At 40.3% G+C, this 25,990-nt stretch overlaps 1 protein-coding gene across 13 annotated transcripts in view; it reads left to right on the top strand.

The window, feature by feature from the left end:
• MEIS2 (Meis homeobox 2) overlaps nt 1-25,990 on the top strand; it is a 205,585-nt gene that overhangs the window by 173,552 nt on the left and 6,043 nt on the right. The window lies entirely within an intron of this gene.

The following is a 25,990-nucleotide window of genomic DNA, read 5'->3' as shown; positions in this document are numbered from 1 at the left end:
AAGCAGGCTCTCTCCCACATGCAGGGAGCCGATGTGGGACTCGAAACTGAGACTCCAGGATCACACCCTGGGCCGAAGGTAGACGCTCAACCACTGAGCCACTCAGGCGTCCCAGTTTCTGTCCTTTTAAATGAACTCCTGTGCAACCTTATGTTCAAAAAAATAAGAAGGGATAACTGGAGTTAACAGTGTACGATGAGGTTAAAAAAAAAAAAAGGGCTTTGGACTCCTCAATGAAATACCTCTTTACCACACCACCTTATATTTTATGGCCTTTTACAGTTTTCAGGGCACTTTTTCATATACTGTCCTATTTGATCCTCACATCAGCCTCTGAAATAAACAAGGTTTGAGTTATTATTCCGTTTTTACAAATGAGGAAATGCGGGGTTTTCAAACTTTGGTGGCTTGTGCACTACTGCAGAACTCCTCTAAGTGTCAGCCCAGGGCCAGACCTTCAGGATCTGACTCTGAACCCCAGGGTCTCCCTTCTGCAACTGCAGATTCCTTTCCATATGCTCTGTTATCCTGTGGGAAGAGCTCAGTTTATTTCTTTAAGTTAATGGAGGCAGCTTTGCCCAAAGAACATGATATCCCTCAGCCAAAATGTTCATTTCCCTATCAGTCCGCATCAGTGACCATGGAGCCTCTTTGGATATCCTGACAATCTCTGTCCATTCCTGACCTTTGAGGGTGAGATTTCTGACAACTACGCCCTCACTCCTTGGGACAAACTAAGTCAATTTTAAATTTCCATGTGCCTTTCTTTGGCTTCTCTGTATAGCTACTTTTCCCTTTGCTTTCCTTTTTTTTTTTTTTTTTTAAGATTTTATTTATTTATTCATGAGAGACACAGAGAGAGAAGCAGAGACACAGGCAGAGGGAGAGGCAGTCTCCCTGCAGGGAACCCAATGTGGGACTCAATCCCAGGACCCCAGGACCACAACCCTAACCAAAGGCAGACGTTCAATGACTGAGCCACAGAGGTACCCTCCCTCTGCTTTCCAATCAGTACTTGAATCTTTGTTCCTTCCTGTTTTAGTGCTATCTAGATGGATGCTGCTTGGCAGGGACCATTCAAATTTAATTTTTTTCAGCCATGCCAGGAAGTCACTGGTGTATCAATCTTCACACTGTTTTAAGTATGGAGTTATTGCTAAGTGGTGCTGAAAATGTGATCCATGGGAACAAGCTAAGAGGTGGGGGTGTGCTTTGGGTGAACCAAATTCTTTCCCACTGTGGGTCAAGAGTAGAGAGACAAAGACAGTAAGGCAAAAGCAACTTTGACCCCCGTAAGTTAAAGTAAGAGACTAAGAGTCTTGTTGTATTTTTCTTTGGAAATGATGTGAAGATCCATCCTTGAAATGATCCAAACCACATAAAACAGAATACAGTATGAGGAAAACTGAGCCTGGGATTTAGTCAATGACTTCCAAAACAAGCTGAGTGACCCTCTCTTGAGTGGAATGTATGCTTCCACTTCATGTTCTGTTGGAACTGATTGGTTCTTTTTTCATTTTCCATGCTTCCTATTTTGGCCCTGTGATGGAGATAATTCATGGAGCTACACAGAATTCTTTGAGTCAATCCTCCATATTTCACAGGCATCGCAGGATATCTTTTCTTTGTGGATACCTATCACCAGGGCACACATCCCATTAAAAATTCATTCTACATTCAAAATTCTACATTCTACCCTAGAGAACTTTATAGACCATTTTTGATTAATGAATAGAAAATTTACTAGATTTATGTAGCTCTTCAGGGTTAAAACTGAGCAATAGGAGTTTTTTCCCCTGACTTTTCTGAAGACTTTGAAGCATGCTTCTACCAAGAGAAGACCGGGTCCTCTGCTACACTCTAGCCCTGAATTTAGGTTAATTCCGAACCTCCAAATGTGTTGTTGGATTGATCAGTTGCATTGTGGGTAAAATATGTAGAACACCATGTTTCCATGTGGCTTCTGCAGAACTTTCCTTTTTTCTAAATGAAGGACTTGATTAGCATGTGATTTCTGAATTATTTTACCATCAGATCACAGGAGTTTCTGAGAATGCATGCTTCATAAACTAGGTCAAGAAGATATTCCTACTTTGTTCACATGGTGAAAATGAGGAAGAAGAGAGCTTCATCTGCCAAAAGTCAGCATTTTTACCACATTTCTGCTCCATATCTAGAACCACCACCCCAGCGTGCTCCAGCGTGCTCCCCAGTGTTCCAGTGAAATGGAGTTTCAGCAGATCAGCTTTTATTAGTCAAGAGAACAGGTTCTGTGTCATCTTCACCCTCACCTTTAGGACTTCCGAGAATTAAAAGAAGTGGCTGTTGAAGAAAGGTATAGATTGCCGAGTATCTTGGGGATTTTAATCTCCAGCCCCCACTTCTTCTCCTTCTCCTTCTCTGTCTCCTTCTCCTTCTTCTTCCAACATCAATGCCCATCTTCCAAACACTAGGTATTTTGGCTTCCATTGTTCTTGACTTCAAGGAATTGTGAATAGAATAAGTATGTTTTTCTTATATGTCTAAACATTTAAAAGAATAGTTTGTCCACCTATTGCATTTATGCTTATCTATGCCAGTAGTGAGACAAATAAAATGCCCTGAAAGATAAAACCTAACAAAATAGCTGAAAATTCAAGTTATCTCCCTTATCATTTACTTTGTGCCATTGACATTCCAGTGGTGGTTTATTCTACATAAAACAGTGACTATGTGCAAGTTAATAACAAACTTTGAAGCTCATCCTCCAGTGTTTAAGTGATACTAGAAATAAGTGGTATGCTTGAGCCACTGTACACATAACCTAGAAAATAGACTTCTGATAATATTGGAAATATTTCTAATTACTCTAAGATTTGAAAAATATCGGGGTGCCTGCCTGGCTTAGTCAGAAGAGCATGCAATTCTTGATCTTGGGGTCATGAGTTCAAGCCCCACATTGGGCGTAGAGATTACAAAAAAATAAATAAACTTTTAAAAAAAGATTTAAAAATATATTTAAAATCTATTGTATTTCAAGTATGTCAACTATTTGGTTAATATTTAATATTTACAGTAAATTTATGAAGTATATGTTATCTCCAATCTACAAATGAGAAATAGTAAATCAGAGGTCAAATAGCTCACCAATTGCAAAGTAGGATTTCAGTTTATCTCCAACATCGATCTAGTACCTTTTATACTAAGTATGTTAGCTAGAAGTACTTGATCTCTGTATTGCTTAGTAGTTACCTCTACCTGGTTCATTCTGCCTCCTTCTATCCTTCCCATTTCCACTTATCAGAATCCTTGGAGGAGAAGCCCAAAGCCTCCTATCCTCCTCCCCCTCTCACCCCTATTATATCCATCCTCTGTCCACCCTTAAGCCCTCTCCTGCCATTGAGACTTTTTTGTCTTGTAGCATGGTCATCCCTTTACTGCCAAACTTCAAGCTTTGTGAGAGCAAGACTGAATCTTCTTCATCTCTGTATGCCTTGCAACATCTGGAGGATTGTAAACATTGGACATTTATTTTAGAATGATTTAAATATTTTTCCTTTTTAATTCCCAGATGATGTTCTGATGCCTTTCCAATACAAATTGGCCTTCACATTTCATCCTCAGGGCAACTCTTTGAAGTAGGTTCACACAATTTATTCTCATTTACCATTGAGGATAAGACATTGAAAAGTTAAAGAACTTGTCCAAAACCACACAGAAAGTGATATAGAGAGGCTTTAAACCCGAGTCTCTAAAGCCTATACTCGTTCCATTAAATTGTGCTGTTTCTATCATCACATAAAACCTAACAGATTGATGGTTAGGTATATTTCTTATTTCCCCAAATAAATTAGAAGATCCATAGGGCATGAAATTAATATCAAATCGGGTACCTTGTTCACTTGCCAAATGTGGCCTCTCCTACAAGTTCTTTTGTGTGCCTCCTCCTAAGGCCCTCAGTACAATGCCAATAGGCAGCAGACACTGAGTAAATATTTGTTCAAGGGGATTAACAATTGTATCTTCTAGAATTTCTGCAAATAATCAGACTATTACTAAAAGGAAGAAGGTAAGATAGGAGATCCAGGAGACTGAAGGGAGAATGTACCATGTACATAATGGGAATGGGATTCATTATAGGTGGCATAGAGATGAGACACACAAGGAGAAGCTTCTGCAAGAAATCCTAGTAATGTCTCTGGCATGGACTTCTCACCATTGTATTAGTTTTCTTCAAGTGTTCTCTTGCTTTCTTCTTTCACTAACCCAAAACTTTTTAAAAGTTATATTCAGTATGATGATGAGTCGTGACCAATATTTTACCCAGGTGTTTCCTTTGAGTATGGTCAAAAGTAAAGATCTGTTGAGGATTTTCTTTGTGGGAAAATTTGAGAAGCCTGAACTTTTAGGGTAGAGTTATGCTCTGAATTTGGGGATCCTGATAGGCTGAATAAAGAAAGAGAATTCAAATTTCGAAAGCACAGCTATCAAATAACCCTGCAGAACTCATGAATGAGAAAAGTAGCTTGGACCTGTTGAATCGGTTTCAAAGTGACAACTTACTTTATTTTGTCTTCACCAGTTGGACCACGTTCTCATACTCATTTCCCTAGATTTTAAAGATTTTGAAAATGCTACCCCCTGTAAAACTATATGTGCTTTCTATATTTTTCCTTTATTCTTCTCTAGAATCTATTAGTGAATAAGTGAATCTAGATAAGTGAAAAGTCCTGGTCTAGAAATCAAGCGATTTCCAAGGCTCCATTTTATGTGTTGGGTCGGCAACCTGGCTTCCCATTTCCTGACCGACTGGGAGATCCCAGATAAAGGGTCTGTTAGTACTAAACAAACTTGGGATCAGGTGGTTCTCAAGATGTTCCCTGATTCCCAGGACATGTCTCAGTTGCCGGGCCCTCCTGAGAAGATAGTAAAAGTGACCCTAGCTATTCTGAATTTCTTAGCCCCAAATTGTGTGTGTGTGTGTGTGTGTGTGTGTGTGTGTGTGTGTCTTGTGCTCAGGTGTGTCCTTTACATAACTCCAAAATTCTCTCCACTCAGTTTTTTACTCCTCTCCCTTTTCGCTTCTCTGAATAGCACTGCCTTCCTCACATGTAAAATGGCTTTCTTCTCACAACCGTTGCCTTAGCCATTCCATTTGGCATTCTACAACTTTCACTTGCTTTTTAATGGAAACTAAGGGCTAGTCATAGTGTGTATGCAAGGTTGACAGGAGCCAATGCTGCCGACGGTAGGGTGTTTCCAGTGATTATGGAGAGGAACTGACCGTCTTTCCAACTCAGAAGTTTGGTTTCTGCTTTTCTTCCAGCCCCTGTTTCCATGTCACCTCCTGCATGAATTTGCAAGGACTACCCTAACAAAATATCACAGACTGGGTGACTTAAACAACAGAAGGGCTGGAAAGGCAGCGTAACATATCTGTGCAGAACACATCAAGTCAGAAAGACCTGGATCTGAGTACCACCTTTGCCACTTACTAACATTGTGACCTTAGGCATATTGTTGGATTTTGCTAACACTCAGTTTTCCCAGCCATAAAATGGAAATATTGATAATATTACTTGCTTCCTAAGGTTTTCATGAGAATTAGAGAATACATGTATGCACTGTCTTGTGCCTAGTTCAGCAAATGTTCACTATAGTAATGTGAATGAAAGTGCATTGTGAAGCCCTCTTAGAAAAGGAGATTTGGGTTATAGGGGGAATTAATGGCCACCTGAAGTTTTTCACCTAAAATATGAATTTGCTTCGAGTCTTCAGAGTTTTCACTCCATGTTTCACTCTTTCTCCGTCAGAATGTGATGACTGTGTAGCATAGAAGAGCAGGAATCCAATAGAGCTGTGATAACTCTCTATGCCAGATTTTCTGCAGCACTAACTTCAGACGCGTTTGTATTGCCCCCATAGGCATACTCCTATTTAGAACATTCGCCGTGATTTTGGGGTTAGCCATGGTCATCATAATAAGTATAGAACAGTCTACCACTTAATTCGGTGCATTGCATTTAGTTAAGGGATTAAATCCAATCCAAAGATTCATGGACTGTTTGCTTCACTTAAATGAATCAGTGATTCACAGTTACTGATCAACCTACTAATACTAATAATCCCATAAATGGGAATGGGCCAACCCCTGCTGGTATAATTATCAGAGGGAGGAGGAGTGGGATGGGCACTGAACAGCTGATGGCTCTTCTCACTTCTGGAGGGGGGCCCTTGCTATGACAGCATTTAGGTGGGCAGGGCAGGGCAACCGTGACACCTCCCTGGGGTCGCTTCGATGCTGGGAATTTACTGAGCCTCAGCTGTCAAAGAACAATAAATTTTCCTTCAAAATATAAAACATAAATCACTGTTTCTCAAACACTGAAGAGCAAGAAGAAACTAAATCCCCATAATAATGAAAAGAATCCTGTTAATTAAATCAGCAAGGTAGAGAGCCTCCCTCCTAGCACACGGCCGGCTAAACAGTAGAATACCTTGGAGACTGAAGCTGAAATCCAAGCCTTTTCTAGGTTGCAAGCCAGCATCCTGAGGGAATATTTAAAAGAAAAAAAAATCTGTAAGCACAGGACAAGTAAACACAACTTTTTTTTTTTTTTTAGAAGTTGTACTTGGATTATGTTTATCTGGAAGGGAAGTTGCAAAACAAATTGTAAACCAGGCTCAGCATATTTGTGCCAACCCTTATCAGATTTGCCACTAGTCAAGGGTAAACCGAAGGACGGGTCTCTGTGAACTAAAACGTAAAAGCAAATCTATGGGATGTTTGGAGGAAAATGTCATTTCTTCTGATTTCTTAAAATTAATATTTTTTTCAATCATAGCCAGTTTCAACTAAGTTGGCTCTTGAACACCCTGGATCGGATAGTTTACAATGATTAAGTGTTTACTTCACACATCTTTCTTTTTGTCTTGCAAAGCCATTGATATAGATTTGCGGGTTTTTAAATGCTTGGTTAATTGGCTGTTCTACTAAGAGAGAATCTGTTGCTGTGGTTGAGGAAAGCTGCAAAAAATAGAGGTTAAGGTTTCTTAGAATCTGTCACATTTGGGAATTGAGGGCCCTATAATATTACTACCCTCAAGCCACTGATAGCAATTTCTGGTCCCATCAGTGGGAGCCTCACAGGGATGAGAGTCACACCCTGTCAGCCCCAGCCAGCTTTTGGTTTTACTCTCCAAACCAACTCACTTCCCCCCATAATCTACTGACATTTAAATCGGTTTTGACTGCCAGAAGAGTGCTTTTCAAATGAACTGAAGCCCATTCACAGAATCTTGAGTTTTCCCTTCGGAACTTGCCCATATTCCACAGTACAAAAGCTACCCAGCTCTTTGCTAGACCTCAACACTTAACGAATCTCTCCTATAAAGATTAATTGCATGTTAGTCATTGCATTGGTATCTTTGAAAAACACATTATGCATATCATAGGATATTTTTGCAGTACCTCGGAGTTCACTCAGGTTTATATTTGCCTACAGCAAGGATGCCTTTTTAATCTGGCCCAAGAATTTTCTTACCATCATCTGCATTCTCCTGATATCACCCTTTATCTTTTATCACACATGTACACACGTGGAAAGGTCATCTCAGTATCCAAGGTGGCTGGTGCTGCCGGGAGGCCAAGTAATGGGGTGTGGTTTTATTTTTTTATTTTAATTTTTTTAGTAGGGTACAGTTTTCGATTGATAAGTAGAACTGGGTCACAACCCCTCCGCTCCCACCAAGTGCTTTGACCTTGGAGGTGAGAGTACCTGGATGAAAGGAGATAGCCAACAAAATACAGTAGGTATTAATTAATACCTCAACCCTAGGTCTCCTTCGCTAAGAAGAGCATTAAGAAGCAGCCAGTGGCCACAATGCAATGTCCAGTTCATTTGATTCCTGGGTGAGGCAAAACAGTGTGGTGGATCCCAACTCAGTCCCAGCTGCTTCCCTCTGATGACCCTGCCCACAGCCTGTCCTCGGGTGGGTTATAGTGTATTTTTTTTTCCCCTTCCAACCCTTTCCGTGTGCTTGCAAATAATAATAAAAAAAAATCCCCTTAAGGTTTTTTTTTTTTTTCTTTAAGATCTTATTTATTTATTCATGAGAGACAGAGACAGAGAGAGGCAAGGACACAGGCAGAGGGAGAAGCAGGCTCCATGCAGGGAGTCTGATGTGGGACTCGATCCTGGGTCTCCAGGATCACGCCCTGGGCTGACTGTGGCGCTAAACTGCTGAGCCACCCAGGGATTCTCTGTTTTTTTTGTTTTGTTTTTTTTGTTTTTTTTTTTTTAAGCTGAGTATCAAGTCAAGAGAGATTTAAAGTCACAAGGTACACTTATGAAAAATGTGTCTGTGCGTACCTTCCGTGTATGTAAGTGTAAGCATATTGCAAGAGACAAGTTCTGAGGTTTTTAAGATTATTACAGTTTTGCTCTGTCTTTATAATCTCTCCCTGCAGGAATGTAAGGAAATAGTTGCTTTAACATTTTGTTATTTGGAAATGGCTAATTGGTGCTGTTAAAGCTGGGTTTCATCGGTATTGTTAATGAATATCCTCAGTCACAGATATGTGAGTGGCCATTATTTGACGACGAATAATTCTTCCAGATGGTAACCACCTCCTGAAGGCTGGAACCTATACTTGTTTAAGGGAGAGTCTTAAACAAAATATAGGATTTATGCAGATCCAAAGTATATGTCTGGTCAAAAGTTCACTTTTAATTTCTTAAAATATAAGCTCCTCAATCACATCAATGGGTTACCTTGAAGAAATAACCTTGCTAACATTTTTATCGAGCATCTACTCTGACCAAGCTGTTGAGCTAGGTGCGAGGAACAAAATAAGTCAGAGCTTGATGCGGACAGTTCATTTCAAAGAGATTCCAAAATTAAACATTGGAAATAACAATAAACGTCACCTTCATATTAAAATATACCATTTGTCTTAGTTTGCCTATCCCTATGTAACGTAACCACAGAGTAGCTTTTTCCCTCCTGTGTCTGGGTTTTTGAGGTGTGGACAGTGGAAACAAACATCATAAAAACTGGCAAGGCCCCTCCACAGGCTGGGGGCCATTTTCTGTTTACATTGACATCGTTTTTGACACTTTAGCACTTTCTTTCCCCCCAGGAGTGGGGAGGGGGGTCAAGTCTCCTTGTTAGGAATTTTCTTTTTTTTTTTTTTTTTTTTTTTTTTTTTTTAAATTTTTATTTATTTATGATAGTCACAGAGAGAGAGAGAGAGAGAGAGGCAGAGACATAGGCAGAGGGAGAAGCAGGCTCCATGCACTGGAGCCCGACGTGGGATTTTCAAAGACAAAGTTGTAACAGGGAAAAAAATAAAGTTTGCATTCCTTTATATATTTGGATATGACAGATTAAAAGCAAGGCAGGTAAGCAGAGCTCGTTTAATCCCTCACCAAGGTGGCAATCCCTCTGCTTTGATGTTGTCTGGTCGCGAGGCCCCTGAGACTTTGAGGAACCAAATTCAGTTGACTTTATGTGGCTTGTCTGTCCCTTCTGGTGTTCAAAAAAAGAAAGGAAAAGGTCCCTGCACCTTCTTGTCTCCTCCCTTTATTGTACAGTTTGCTTTGTTTGTTTGATTTTAAAACTGCCATTATGTGAAAGTGTTGCAAGTATAAATAATTGAGAAGATAACTCTGTAGGGAAACCACTTTTGCTGCCTTTGTGCAAAGGCAGCTCATTATGGCTCTGAGCTGCAGCATGCCATAAGCGCAATTATGCAACATCAGTATGTCATGGATATTAACCAAGGGGAGTAGATAAGAGACGGGGAAAATAATTTTGTAACTTATTTAATTAAATTTATTTGGTTTTTCAAATAGTTCCTCTAGTGTATGATTTTCCTGACCACTCCATGGTCGCTGTGGTCTTTGTAGGACTGTTGTTCAAGCGTCGGTTTTTTGGCATTCCTCCTCAGTTCTGGATGGACCCAAAATGTATTTATATTGGGGTTTAATTTCCACCCAAGGAGAGGTTACCCATGGAAATGGGAGCACAATTTGGTCATGACGCTGTTATCCCCCCTAGGGCTTATAGAGCCAGTTAATATATGTTAATACAGCAAAGTGAACAAAAGGTTAAATAAGTGGGTCAGGCTCCGAACAAGTCCTCACTGCTTCCTTCTGCTGAAACGGAAGGGAAAGCCCATAATGGCACTTGCCTGACTTTCACCCCCATCATTTTAAGAATTGCTTTGCCAATCCTTCACAGCAAATAGTAATTTTAAGTGGACCAAAACAGAGCTCGGGGTGTTTGCACTCCATGGTAATGATAGAGTAGCTGTGCTCCCTGGAGTCAATAAAGCCCAACAATTGAGTCATTTTTGCCTCCTGTGAGTGAATCACTGCTGTTAGCCTGAATGACAGGATTGCTTATGGAACCAGAGCCCTTTGCCGGGCTGACCTCATCCCAGGACAGCAAGGTTCAGAGGGCAGGCAGGTGGTGTTTAACACAGTTCTAAGGAAAAGCTGATTTTATACTTGTACACTCTGTAAACAAGAATGGAGACTTGGTGGGGGTGGGCAGGGTGGGGGGGCATTTGATGTCTGTCGATGTATTTTATCCAAAGCAGCCCTTCCCCTCTTCCTGTCTCCTTCTCCTTCTCTTTCCTTCCCCTTCGCATCCCACCCCCACCACCTTGTCTCTGTCTCTGTCCTCCCCATCTCCCACCCTCCCTAGGCGTAAATCTCCAACACTTGCAGTTGACATGCTAACATCCAAGGGCCACAGCCCCGTCACACTTCCGATTAATGAAAGATACAGGCGGTATTGCCGAAAAGAGAATGATCTTACACTTGAGATTAGTCTTCAGTTTCTAGGAATCATTCTGGAGCAGAAATTTTAGGCACATGTAGCCAAATACTATATAATAGTTGTTGTTTTTATTGGAAAACATGAGGCAAACAGGAAAATGGGAAAGGTTAGAGAACATCCCAGCCTAAAATCATCATCTAATGCTTAAATGGTCTTTGAGATAGAAAAGTTCTAAAGAACATGTTCCAGCCTCTTTTTTAAACCCCATTTTCAACATTTTGGGGGTCAAAGTTCCACGGAATAGTCAGGTTTTGTCATTTTAGAGGTGGGATTGTGAGCAGTTAGGTTGTAAAAGAAAAACCCAGTAAATGGTTTTCCAACTCCAGAGTCTGACTTGGGAAAATATGACCATGGAAATCCTTTAATAGAATAATTGACAAATGCTAGTCAATAGATTGATAAATTGCTGATGAATTGTTTAAAAATACAATTTTGGTTAAAAACCAGAATCTTGCTTCATTTTTCAAATCCCCCTAAAATCTTAATCACTGAAGTTAGAAGTTGATTTGTACCGTTATTCCTTCTTAGAGATTTATAATATATTTCAGCCTCTGAAAAGCTGTGGCAGGACCAGAGCAGTAACACTAAGCATGTAATTTGTTCTGGTTGGTATTGTTCCCTACGTTAATTTGCCCCACCACCCCTGTTTTGGAGAAATCACTTACTGACCCGAGGATCCCTCAGAGCACAAGTTGGGGAAAAACTTCCGTAGAAAAATATAACGAGCGGCGCCTGGGTGGCCCAGCAGTTGGGCATCTGCCTTCGGCTCAGAGTGTGATCCTGGAGTCCTGGGATGGAGTCCTATGTCGGGTTCCCTGCATGGAGCCTGCTTCTCCCTCTGCCTGTGTCTCTGCCTCTCTCTCTCTCTCTCTCTGTGTGTGTGTGTGTGTGTGTTTCTCATGAATAAGTAAATAAAATCTTAAAAAAAAAAAAGAAGAAAAATATAATGAAGAAGAATATATGTTAAGAAAGTTTTCTCTTCTGCTTTACTTTCTGATTTCATGAATCTTTGTCCTTCATTTCCTGCTCACCATTCCTGTCTCAACACACACAAACACACACACACCCCATAAAAGTTCATTGACCTCAGTTCCCATTACTTTCAGCATAAACCCTCTTCTCAAGTCAGTCAGGCTTATCATGCTCCAATCTAACTAGATCATCTGTTCTCCAGCCTAGAAAAGTCTGATGCTCACTTTCTGCCATGTCAAGTCCGTGTCTTCCTTTAACCTTCATGGAAGATGTGACTGGTGTCTCTAATACCCAGATGGACTCACACCTTTAAACTAATGCCTCTAGTCTGTATCTTAAGTTGTTTCTGAATGCAAAGATCACCAGACCAGAGCCGGGAAGCCAGAGTGACCATCCTACCTCCTCAGGGATTCAGCTATGCCACTTGCAAAACGAGGACAAGAAAATCCCAACAAGCTCTTACATTGTCAATTCTACCTTGTTTCCAAGGTAGAGGAACCGTATTTTCATACACTCAGTTATTTGTTCACCAAACATTTTATCGAGGATGTACTATATTCTTGGCACAGACTCAATAATATAGACCTGCGACGTGGTCCCTGCTCTCTACGACTATCTGGTGGGAAGTAGATAGTTAAGTTATTACAAGTAAGTTGTGATCACAGTACTGAATAAATGCTGTAATGGGCATATTAGATAGATGCTACTGACTGAGAAAGTGCTTCCTACTCAGATTGTGGGATCAGGGAGGTTACCTCAAAGAGGTGTTCTCTGAAGAGAATTTTGGAGGGTGTGTTGACCAGCTGGCCATGGGAGCCCAGCCCCAGCAGAAAGGATTGTGTGCTCTTAGTTAGTTGATGTATTAACTTTATACTTATTTCGTAAAGTTTATTTACTTAAGTAATCTCTACATTCACCGAGGACTCAAATTCACTGCTCTAAGATCAAGAGTCCCGTGCTCTTCCGACTGAGCCAGCCAGGCGCCCCACTTCATCCTTATTAATTGCCTTTTTGTTTATTTGTACTTTACCTGACTCCAAGGTAAGAATCTGTGGCACTTAAACCAGTTTCTAAATTTAATTATTTTTGGATAGACAATGATGTTACTTTGTCTTCATCGTGAAAATGAAGATAATTCAAATGCCATCATTTTTATTTCTTTGTTTTCTAAGGTTTCATTTATTTATTTGACAGAGAGAGAAAGAGCATGAACAGGGGAAGGGTCAGAGGGAGAGGGAGAAGTAGGCTCCCCACTGAGCAGGGAGCCCCTACGTGGGACTCGATCCCAGGACTCTGGGATCATGACTTGAGCTGAAGGCAGACACTTAACTGACTGAGCCACCGAGCACTCCAATATTTTTATTTCTAATAGCTAAATTAAACCACTCTAGGGGAAATTCTGGTAGATGTGAAACATAAATATGCTCTAAAATTCTTTCAAATTGTAGTACAATGTGTTTGTGTCTTTGTCTATGGGAGGTTATAGCTTTGTGTGGAATGTCAGAATCAAAGGTTGATGTCTTTATTTCTCCGCCAATCGAGGAGGGAGAATCCACTAACTAACCTTCTAAAGCTAAAATATTTAAAGACTAAAGCAGATGTGGCATAACTGCTGGTTTGCTAAGTCTCTTGTGGTTTATAAAGATATATTTTATGTCTTTTATGATTACGGGATGATGCTAAAAATTTTGTGGGTAATAATACCGTCACATTGGAAAGACTGCATATGACATCTCTGGAGAAGATAGAGGATGCTACCTGGCTGTCAAGTCAAAGTAAAAGATGTTTAATTTGTTATTAAGAAAAGCAGTTAAGAAATTTTATTTAAATTTGATCCTTGATGTTTGAACATCATAAATATGAGGACATTAAGTCATATGTTCCTAAGTAGATTTCTTTTTTTGCTTCTTGACACAAAGGGATACGTTTTCATAATTTTTAAAGATTATTGTTGAATATATAGCTCTTAGAATGATCATTTATTTTAAATGACTTTACATTTTTTTTAGATTTTTGATTTTTGATTCCTTTGGCACCTGTACTAGATGCTGATATAAACTAGTTAAATAGCATTTGGTTTAAACAGAAAGACCGAAACATATACGCATATTGATGATATTTTGTTTGTTGGATCTTTCTTAATATTACTTGACTTTCTGTGTTTTAATCTCATTTTTTCATATTTTGGGTTGAAGCCACTCCAAAACTTAACACCTAGGAGATTTCTCACTTATGGTTCCCTTTAAAAGTGCTAAAATCTCAGCCTCTCAAACAAGAGACCAAGCTACAATTTAAAGAAAGCAGTGGTATTGATAAAGGGCCCTAAGAATGTTGCCACCTTCCGCATGTGTCTTCTGCTTCAGCCTTTCTTTTAAACCAGCAGGAGAATTGAAAGAAGGGTAAGAGCCTGGCCCCGTCCAAACACTTCTGGCATGACAAGCTGGTCTTCTGAAGTTTCCCCTGCTGCTTTAGAAAAAGGAGCCCCACAGACAAATGAAAGAGCCATGGGCACATTCACATGCATAGCACCTTCCCTCCAAACACCAAGTGGCTTTAGATTGCTGGTGTTGGGGTGGTTTGGCCTGAGATGAAGAATAGAGACTTGAGAACCATTTGTTTTCACACCATTTTGGGTGAAGTGCTGTATTTTTCACCTTAAAAGGCCATTTAAGAAGAAAAATATGGTTTAAGAGGAGGACACAATTTGGAAGCCATCACACTTAATGGAGTCCCTTTTAAATGTAACCCTTTGTCCTATCAATTCTCTTCTAAATTAGTTGTCACTACCCAGAAGAAACCTACCTTTGATAGTCTTATGCTCTTGCTTAAAAACACACAGTGTGCAATATGTGTTTTCTCATATCCAGTTTTTAAAACTCTCTCATAAATTCTCTCGCTAAACTTACCCTTGTTGAGTGTAGAATGGAACACAACTTGTGTATGCAGGGTGACCATGATCTGTTATTACCATGGGCCATCTGGTCACACGGATTATCTCAGAATTGAAGGAAAAAGCAAACTAGACCTAAAAGAGAGGCGGCCACGGTGCAGAGTTTTGTTTTGTTTTGTTTTGTTGTTGTTGTTTTTACTGACAATTGACTTGGCCAGCCATTATTAGATGGACTTTGTAAAATCTGGTGGATCTCTGTAAAGGAAGTAATTCTTAGAGGCAGCCAGGCAGTTTATTATACTTGTTGACACAGCTCTGGAATACTCATATAGTTTTGGAGTTCTGAAGAGATTAGAGGGTTTTGAAGTAAAGTCGTTTTCTTTCCAATCCTTCACTCTTCGTTCGTACTTTGTGTTGAGTGGCCTGCTTGGCGTCTCTGCCCGAGAGACCCACTCTCCACTCAAAGGTAACATTTGGAAGGTTGAGTTTCCTCTCCTCCCCAAACAAATAGGCATCCCTTCTAAATTCCCAGTTTTCATCAACTGTACACCATACCATACCAAAGATAGATTCTCAGGCTTATGCTCTTGATATCTTTCAAACTTGTATTTCTTCTTTGCAGAATTCATCAGTGGCCCTCCACACAACCTGTCCCACTTCCTTTTCATCTCTACCACCTTAATCTGAGTTCACTTTCTCTCCCTCTCTTGCTTGGATTAGGCCTTTCGACCTTCTCAGTTTCTACCATGGCATCAGCATAGCTAATGCACCATATTTTGTGTTATTGTTCCACTATTCAGTAATTTCAGGGATTTCAGTTGGTCACTCAAAAGCTTTCACTAGTGTGGGGGAAACGGGCAGGTATTGGTCCAGGTATAGACTTCCAATTGGAAGATGAAGAAGTTCTGGGGATCTGATGCACAGCATGGTAGCTCTAGTCAGCAGTGCTGTATTCTGCACTTGAATGTTGCTGAGAGGGTCTATCTTAAATGTTCTTACCTCAATATAGAAATGGTTACTCCGTGACATGCTGGAAATGTTAGCAAATGCCACAGAGGTCATCCTTTTGAGTTATATATGGTTAACAAACCAACACACTGTACCTGAAGCTTACATAATGATATGTGTCAATTATATCTCAGTAAAATTGGGGGCGGGGGGGCTGAGAAAGAACTTCCACCAGTTTGTGGATTAACTGTAGTCAACTTTTCCAAAACCAGGAGCCAGTCTGAATTCAATCCCCTTGCATAGAAGGGGCCCTAGTCTGCCTTAGCACCTTGTGCGTGCCATTTCCTTATTTCCTTCCTCTCCAATATTCTTTGCTCTTTTAATCTGGTTCAACTTTCTTCCTTCACAAATTTCAGTGATTAACCTCCATCTGACTTTTAAAATTGGCCCTTTCACACTGATTTACTGAGTGCGAACTGTGTTGATTTGCAATTATTATGCATTATCAAACTGTGCTTTTCAGTTTGTTTCTGTGGGTGTGAAGAGTAAAACTCTTTAAAGGCATGAACTACAGTTTCAAATTTTAAATCTATCTCCAGAGAAGGTCACATAATTATATATTTATGTCTCACATGTAATTTCTTATTACATACAACCTTGTCGTATTTTGTCATTAAACCGGTGTTTTTGTTAAGTACAGAACATTGGAAGATTTTTATATGACACATGTATAGATTGCTGTGGACCTTAAAAATTATTCATCCCAATTTTTATAGGATGGGAAAAGGATGAAAAGAGACCTTACATAATAATTTCAGCTCTTCTAACTTGCTTTCCCTTCCTACCTGCTGTTGTCCCCCCTTCGGAATCCAGTGTCTCCCTGGGATACACACATATACCCAGAGAAAGCACATACCAGTATAATTCTCTGAACGTTGAGGAGGTGGGTGCTTAGAAACTTTTGACTGACCAAAGGGCAGCACTGGACAGAGCAAGAAATGAGGCTGAGAAAAATCTCTATTCCCCCTGGAAAGTGAGAAAGGGGGAGAAGAGAGTAGACACTAGAGGATGGTGTGACCCAAGTAGAAGCAAGGAGTTTTGGCAGCTGTTCTTTTCTCCTTTGTTTTCAGCATTCCCACCACCCACAACATTTCTGTCCTTGGCCTATGTGACTTATATAGCTAAAATATCCTAGAGTTCATAACTCTTTCTCATATATATATATATCCATCTCTCTGTCTCTCTCTCTCTCTAGAGAGAGAGAGATATACATATACATGTATACATATATATATGTATCTTTATCATGCTTTCTTCTGGAGTACCACAGAAAACCTAGCCAGGTGTTAATCTCTGGCAAAGTTTATCACCACATGTATGTGTGTGTGTGCACATGCATATATACATGTACATGCACACACATACATGCACATATGTACACATGGCTGATGACTTTTCACAGTTTATCTCAAGGCCACATTGTTTCATGTTCCACTTGGTTGACAGAGCATCTCTGACCTGACAGGTTTATCCATTAAGAATAGGATCGTGTGTATGAAACCAGCTTAATTCTTAGCAAGATAATAATGCCTATGGCTTATGCAGATTTTGTTGTTGATTTTTCTCCCCTTACATGTAACTCAGGAAGTCTGTGTCAGTATAAATCAGTGGTAATGAAATCAACATTATGGAATCTTTGATATTGCATTTGCTAAAAGCTTTCTGGATGTTTAATTTGGCTTTTAATGATTGATATTATTGACAGTGGAGAAACATTTTTGATGGATATATTTGCTCACAGATTTTAAAAAATCTAATCCCTTTTTCTCTTTGAGTTAAAGAGTGCAATGCTGTTGGAGAGGAAACAGTTCAAATGTGGTCATCACAGGTTGGTGGCACCAAAAATAGAAACTCACTTAGGGTAAAATTTGCTGTCAGGAAAAATGGAGCGTTCTTTCTGAACTCAGGAACGTGTGGTTCATGTGAGCTTGCTTGTAGATGGTTGCTACAATAAGGCTTCTTTCATACAGGTGTGTTTATGCCCCAGGCTTGCTGGCCACAGTCCATTCCATTTACAGAAGCTGAATTAAACAATAACTACCACATTGCAAAAAATGGCGGTGGGGGGGAAGGAGGGGGGGAAAGGTGAGCGTCAAAAGAGATGCCTGAGAGCTTTGTTAGGGCCAAGAAAAACCCTGTTGCAGTTGTCAGAGCTTGTTGATGTTGCTGGGAACGGCACTTTTTTTTTCTCCTGGATTTTGTGGTTCTGCCTTAGGAAAGAAAGTAAAATAGAACGGAAGAACAAAGTCCTACTCTATAAATCAGCAGCTGCTCCTTGCCAGATCAAAGGAGTGACATTTTTGCTTCTGGACTACTTGTCCACTTGAGGGCTTGACAGGCAGCTAACAGCTGGCCTGCTAGACTGTATGGGAGAATCAGCCTACATCTTCTTCCGAGCAGATGACAAGCTAATCAGAGAGATATCCATAGCAGAGGGCATGTGAGTGTACCTTGATCTCCTCAAACATATCTAATACATAATTGCTAAACAGCTTGGTGCATTTTTGGCAAGTTAATGCTTAGGTAGTTTCCACTGAGAAGTAGGATAAAGAATTAATACTTCAATCAAAGGTGATCGTGAAGGCTAAAAAGATCCTAGATTTGTTGGAATCTTCTCCTCTTAGAGTGAATTAGCAAATGGCTAGGAACATAATGAGAATTGGCTTAAATGTATGTAACTGATATCAAGTGACTGGTTGACTTTTCAAAGCCCAGTTAGGCATTAGTGTTTAGGTAGATGAACAGGCAATGGGTAATTGGTAATTCGAAAATGATGAATCCTGCTTTTTATGCTAATAGAATCGGATAAAGTTGTAGGTATTCTCTGTCTGCAAAAGGTTGTTTTCAGGAGCCCCATCAGGTGTGTCGCTATACAGATCTGGAATTTTAATGTCACTAGTAATATTTCTAAAGTAACTCAGTTTCTTCTTGATTTCCATCTGCCATAAATCATGTACAGGGTGAGGTAATATACTGCAACTTATGTCTATTGACTTAGTATTTTATCTTTAAGAGGATAGATCCTAGATATGAATAGCTAAGGAAGTATATGTGTTTTTCTCTCCCTTGCTTTCAAGTAGCATTGAAGGATCACTTTTATAGTACCTGATAAATAACCACATCTGAATAATCTGATGGCATTCCGTAAGAATAACAGTCCTTCAAAATCATAACCTGATGGAATGTTGTGTTACATGCCATCAGGTCTGATTATACTTATGGGGTAATGTTTATTGTTGCTCAGTTTTTAAAGGAAATAAAGGATAATTTCCTATCTTAAAGAAAATTTCCCAAGTACTTTTATTAAAGTCTCTACTATTGGCCATATAAACTTTAATCAGATAAGATGCCAAATTCTCCAGATCACCTTTAAACTTTTTTAAATTATAAAAGTAATTATACTTATTACTATAACTCAAGCAGTAGGGGCACCTGGGTGGTTTAGTCGGTTAAGCATCCAACTCTTGATTTTGGCCCAGGTCATGATCTTAGGGTTGTGAGATTGAGTCCTGAGTGGGGCTCCATGCTGAGTGTGGAACCTGCATAAGATTCTCTCTCTCTCCCTCTCCCCTGCCCCTGCCAACCCCACACATGCACTCGCTCTGTCTCTCTAAAAAAAAAAAAAGAAAAAAGAAAGGAAAAGAAAACTCAAACACTACAGAAATACATGTAAAAATAAAAAAAGGGAGGAAAGAAAAGTCTACCATCTTCTTCCTACCCTTCCCTGAGAGGCTAAGAGAACATTTCCACCAAAACATGTTATTGCCCAAACTTTTCCTTCAGGAAATACAGAGGAAGTAAAATGAATTAAATTGTTAGAAATTTTTTGGGCAGCCCTGGTGGCCCAGTGGTTTAGCGCTGCCTTCAGCCCAGGGCGTGATTCTGGAGGCCCCGGATCGAGTCCCACATCTGGCTCCCTGCATGGAGCCTGCTTCTCCCTCTGCCTGTGTCTCTGCCTCTCTGTGTGTGTGTCTCTAATGAATAAATAAATAAAATCTTTTTATAAATAAATAAATAAATAAATAAATAGAAATTTTTTAATCACTTGCCTTGAGCAACAGACAACTCTTTAGGTCTGAGGTAGCTTTAGAGAACGATACATGCATTTTTATAGCTAAGTTTCATTATTGAAACGATCTTTGCAAGTGCCTGTTTTTGGAAGAGTACTGGATCATCTGTTTGGTACGTGATCTAGAACAGGACCTCTCAAACCTCAATGTGCATAAATCGCCTGGAGATCCTTTTTTTTTTTTTTTTTTTAAGATTTATTTATTCACGAGATACACACAGAGAGAGGCAGAGACAAGGGCAGAGGGAGAAGCTGGTTCCCCACAGGGAGCCCGATGCAGGGCTCGATCCCAGGACTGAGATCATGCCCTGAACCAAAGGCAAACACTCACCTGAGGAGCCACCCAGGTGTCCCACCTGGAGATCTTTTAAAATCCTGATTCAGACTCAGAAGTGCCAGGGTGAGGACTGCTGTATTTCTACAGTTCTAACAGACTCAAGGTGGTATTGATGAGACTGGTCTGTGGAATATGCTTAGGCCTACAGGGGTGCAGAGAACCATTTTAGAGAGTGTGATTCCAAAATAGCTTGTCCCACTACCCAGTACCCCAGCAGATGCCTACACCATTGTCTAAAATCCCCCCATTCCGTTACGCGTTTAAATTAGCTATGACTGCTGGCCCCTACCACATGGACACATGGTACTTGTAAGGGTAAAACACGATACTACCCTCTTTTCAACTCAGCATGGATTTGCTTAATAGTCACTCACATAGTCTTATTCTTACCTATGAGAGAACAGAGCTCTTTAGGAGGGGACATTGGATAGGTGCATTTTGAGTGTAAGCTAATATTTTTTTTTTTTGTAAGCTAATATTTAATGAGCTCTCACTATGTGTCAGGCACTGTGCCAGGCAACCTTACGTACAGTATGTCCCTCGATTCTCAAAACAATCGAGGCTCAACCACTGCCCTATCATAGACAGGAAGCAAACCAAGGTGTGAAAACTTAAGCAGACTCACCCAAGGTCACACAGCAAATAAAGGACATAGAATACGAGCCCATTCTCTCCATCACTTCATTTTATAGAGAAGTCTGGAATATGGGACCGTGATTGAGAAGGGGTTACTCAAAGGAGGGCATTTTAGTAAAGAACCTACATCAGCCCTTGTAACTTGAGGGGAAAAAACTAGATAAAAGAATATTGAAAAAATATAGTAGAAGGGCATTAAAATATTAGCTTCCTTATAATTTCATCCGGAGCCTTTCATGTGTTCGGCATGAATATTCCCCTACTCGGGGCATATTCATAAAGCTACAGAATGTTTGCGATTCCAGATTAGTATCGTGTTCATGCTGTAAACTTCTGAGTAATTAGTGCCTGTGTTTTTAGAGTTGTAGATAAGTCTAGTGTCTCTCAAATTATAAATTAATCTGTAGCTTTGGGAAATTATGAACTGTGAAGGTGTTTTTGAGCAGCCCATGGATCTCATTCGTTTACCTTCCTTTGCTCACAGCTGTCTGTGAGAAAAGACCCCTTGTCTAGCCATCAGGAAAAAACTTATGCATGACCCAAACGTTCATGTGCCTTGAATACACGTTCAAAGACATTAAACCTGCATAAGTCACCGATTGAACCATTTTTAATAGATCTCCCTGAGAAAACCCCACTCAGCCACAGCCACAGCACAGAGAAAAAACTTGCTCTGTGTGTGCGAACTAAAAAAAAAAAAAAAAAAAAAAAGAAGAAGAAGAAGAAGAAAGACCAGCTAACTGATTTGTCAAGGTCGAGGCTTCCTTGTTTCAAACGCCAATCAGTAGCAAGCTTGGTGAGTGAGCACCCTCACTGGTGAGTCCCAGGGCTGGGCAAAGTGCGGAAGCAGAGAGCTTCTTCATTTCTTAATAGGTCCCCAGTCACCCGGCTGCCTCTAACCACTCTTCCAAGTTAATCTGATCCCCCTTCAACAGTTTAGCCCCTTTCCTGGACCAGCCCAACCCATGGAAAAGCTTCCAGGGATTCCTGGTCCCTCCTCAGAGCGTTCAGGGCTGGCGGCCTTCCAGGTGACTCCACAGCGGCCTGCGCTTTCTAACAAAAGGAATGCTGCCTACAGAAGTTGGTGACCAGGTGTGGCACGAAGTTAGTGAACCAGAAAGAAGGGATTTATCAGTCATTTAAAAAGAAGGAAGGGGGATGGGGGAGAAAGAAAAGAAATCAACCAACAAGCGGGAATGACACCTAAGCCTCCTTCTATCAATCTGAAATATGCTTTGGAGTGAAAAACCTTTCAAAGAAAAAAACACGATGGTCAGATTTCAGTGGCAGAAAAATGTGCAAAGCTGAAAAGTTTGGCTTTTCTGTGGGGGGTGGGAAGGCAGAGGTGTGGTTTGGGGGTGGGGAGGTCTCTAGGAGCTCTCTCTAGCAAGACAGCGGGATGAGATTTCAATGGTGTTTTGCTCTCTTGGGTTTCTTCTTTAACCATATCCTTCTTTCATCTCTAAGATGACTCGGAAAGGCCTCGTGATTCTTGGAAAGTCATTGAATTTATTTCTATAATTGAGTTATTTTTAAGCTAACAGTCAGTATATGATTTTTAAGAATCGCACATACTAATGCATTTTCTATTTTTGTGAAATTTAGTGAGAAAGTAGATAGTCTTAGTAGATACTCTCCAGAGTCTTTGTGTGCGCCTGGATACTAACTTTGTGTTCAATACAAATCAATGGAACTAGTGCACTTTAGGGTACTCGTTCCCTAAGGAGTCACTAATGGAATTATCTGTAGCCCTTAAAAAAAAAAGTCACAATGAGGCTAATGAAAATTTTTGCTAAGTGAAATCTGGATAAGGCACTGGGCTTACTTACTAGCACATTTTATTTATGGCATTTATCATACATGGCACATTTTACACACAAGTTTTACAAATCTCAGAATGTTTTTAAGAGCTATTTAAATTTCTAAAAGACTTTGTAATTTCAGGTTAAATTGTTTATACCAATAAAGAAGTATATTCTATATCCTCAACTTCAGAATCATTCTGGGATGACATTAAAACTTAGAAAAAATTTTAATATCAGATACAGATGAAAAACTTAACAGTCTTTGAATTGGAAATAACTTGTGGGGGTTTTCATTAAAGTTGGGTGCAGCTTGCTGCATTTTGGTTAGTTGGATGTCTTCAGCAATTTTTCAAATGTTTTGGGTTTGGCAAAGTCCAAAATGTTTTTGCCAAGACCCTCTTTTCCCCTTATTTTTTAAACCCGTGTGAAATTCAAGGATAACTTAATCCATATGTGTCTGATTCATTTACACTTAACTCATCAAAATGTTATTTTGTAAGACCCATTTAATATCCAAAAAACCTTTTGAGCCTTTTTAAGACAAGTCTTTTGTCTTTGAACCAGTGAGTTGTCTTTTTCCATATGAATGGAGCCTTGGACCTTGAAAGATGGAAGATCAGTTGATTTTCAACTTAGACTCTTCAAATTTTAAGTAGAATCAAAACTTGATATTCTGTTTACTGCTTGAGCATTGAATAAGGTCATTTTAAAATATAGATCAGAGGAAGTGGAAAAAATTTTATGCCATGTAATTTGGGAAAAGACTGCTTTGGGAAATTTTATCTTAGCAATACTAAAGAAATAAAAATTACTCCTAGTTTTATTTATTTATTTATTTATTTATTTATTTATTTATTTAGTTCATAGCTAAATGGCTCCATTTTATGTATAGTGATGTGTTTTCCAAGAGTGGCCTGTGGATCATCAGTATGGTGGGGTGATTTCATTCTTTTAGTGTTAAATTGTTCTTACAGTCAACTCATTAATTGTTCGTTTTTATAACAACATCTGTGGTGTTTATAAGACATCCCAAGATCAGGGGAGTTGACAATTGGCAGGAGTCGTAAGTTAAGAGATTTCTGAAAAATTGGGGCCCATATGTTTTTAAAATTCTGTGTGATTTGAAAGAATGTGGTAGAATTCTGAATCTGGCAAGAGATAGCGCTATGGATCAAGAAACATTGTTTAAGAACAAAAATTCGGAGAAGCTAAATGGAACCCTAAGTGAATAAAAGCAGAATGTCTCCGACCCTTTGTAAGAGAAACTAGTTGAAGACTTTCCGAGGCTTCTATTTGTATTTGTTTAGTAGAACTGGGCACAGAAAGGCCATGGCCATAAGTGCTCGTGAACATCCAGTCCATGCCATGGTAACTCGTTGAAAATGTAATACCCGAGTGGCATTTCCAAGTTCAGCGCTCCTATAAAGACCTGCTAGCACACAGAATGCTTTTTTTAATGTTCTGTATTGTTGTGTGTCCCCCACTGAACAACCTTTTGAGCGGACCCCGTTTTTCCTAATGTAAACATTCTGAGGAGTATCCAAAGAAATGACCTTTGAGTGAACCTCTAACCTTCCCCGTAATTATTTGTTTGAAGACAGTGTGGAGTTCTCCTGCTGAGAACTAAGAACCATGATGCCTTGCAGCTCTGTGAGGAAGGGAGTGTTGGGGGGAACTGGAGAGAAAGACATAAATAAGGGAACCACCTCCAGATGTAAATAATAAAAGAGCAAAAGGGTGAAATTAAAAAGGGAAAAAACAGCAATTCGTCTTACCTAAAGAGTTGTCCTACGGGAAGAAACAAAACCAGGTTTGTAGCACGTGAAGAAGAGGTGAAACACCTCTGCCACGTGTGTCCTCCGTTAGAAACGTTAGAAACGTCAAGGAGGAGAGGGGAGGTTTCCCTCCGGGCTGTCCTGAGCATCTCAGTTGGTCTGAACCTGAGCTGATAAAGAGAGCTTGGGGGGGGTGGGAGCGGGGGGGGAAGAACTGCGGGTCAGGCCTCCTTGGTCCCAGTAAAAACAGTGAGGAAAGAGTAGATACTTAAGTCCCATTTTTGATCTAAGAGATGCTTCTGGAACACTTTGTGATCTGGTCAGTCCTCAGTACCACTTCAGCGCCAGGTGGGAATGAACAGGCCGTTCCAACTCTCGTTTTGTTTTCTCCACTCGGTTGCCTGTCACCCCACCCCCAGCCTGAGGGGGTGTAGCATTTTTGACAACCCAGCTATACTTGCCTAAGTAATAAAGAAGTGCATTGTTTTGCAAACAAACACCATATGCAAAAGACTCCTTTGGTTTTCTTGCAGCTATTATTCTTCGGCCTAATTGTATTCCCACTAGAGCGCTCACCGCTCACCGGAGGCCTGAACAAGTGTGGGCTGCTGTCCTCCTGGGAAGGGACTTCAGCTCCTTAGGAACGCAGAGCTGCCGACACACACTAGAATTTTTCTGGCTAATTTCAAAGAATGGGTTTTCAGTTCCTGCCTGTGGCCCCATGCAGACTCATTAATCATTAAGTCCCCCTGCACTTAAGATTTGAAACTGGAAATACTGGGAAATGTTCTAAGTGGGTATATTTTTAAGGAACTGCTAGCTATAGTCTAGGCATCCTGCCCTCCCTCTGTGTCCACCCACCCGCCCCCCACCCCTGCCAGAATGCACAGCCAATGAATCCTGTGCATCAGCTCAAATGCACGGGCAGTGCACGCCATTAAATGTACAGGAACAAGGGTAACTCGCAAATGGTAGAAAATTGTTTTGTTTTTATTAAATTTGGAGAAATAAAGGAGATTTCTTATCATCTTACTCTGTTTGTACATGAATATTTGATGGGCATTATTAAACATTAAAGTAACATGAAGTAGGCACTTATTTTTGGATTTCCAACAAAATTAGATCCAGGCTTCTAGACGAAATAAACTGCTTCTCCTTTACATTCCTGTGATTCAGCCACCACCTGATTTGAAAACTGTTTTTTAGGCTCTAATATCAACCATGTGTACCTGAGGCTCTGCCTTTCTAGTGGGTTGAAAGGTGGCTGGGTTTATGGTTGGCAGTTACCTTATCCCTGCCCTGGGTGTCCCCGCTTAGGCTGGAAAGGCCGCCCCCAACTGGCACTGACCTCTAAATGACCCCTAACTTTACAGGCTTAAACTGCAGGAGTTGCCGAAGAGCAGAAGTCTTTCTGGCCAGCACTTATTACTGCTGTGTTGGTGATAAAACTTCAGACAGCCTAATTGATGGCTTTGCTGACCTAACAATACCTTGTGAAAGCAGAGTGCCAGAGCCTGGTCTCCATTTATGACCAGCTGCAAGGGGAAGCTAGGTCTCCCTGTGATGGGGAGTTTAGGGAAAGGGGGGAAAAATCTTCCAGCCTGTGAACTTTAACCAGTCTCCAAGTTATTCAAGAAGCAGAAGCACGATTGCAAAATTAATGGACGTTTT

Source organism: Canis lupus, chromosome 30 (assembly GCF_003254725.2).
Source record: "Canis lupus dingo isolate Sandy chromosome 30, ASM325472v2, whole genome shotgun sequence".
Taxonomy (NCBI): Eukaryota; Metazoa; Chordata; class Mammalia; order Carnivora; family Canidae; genus Canis; species Canis lupus.
The sequence above is the reverse complement of the archived record's forward strand: the minus strand, read 5'-3'. Positions and strand labels throughout refer to the sequence as shown.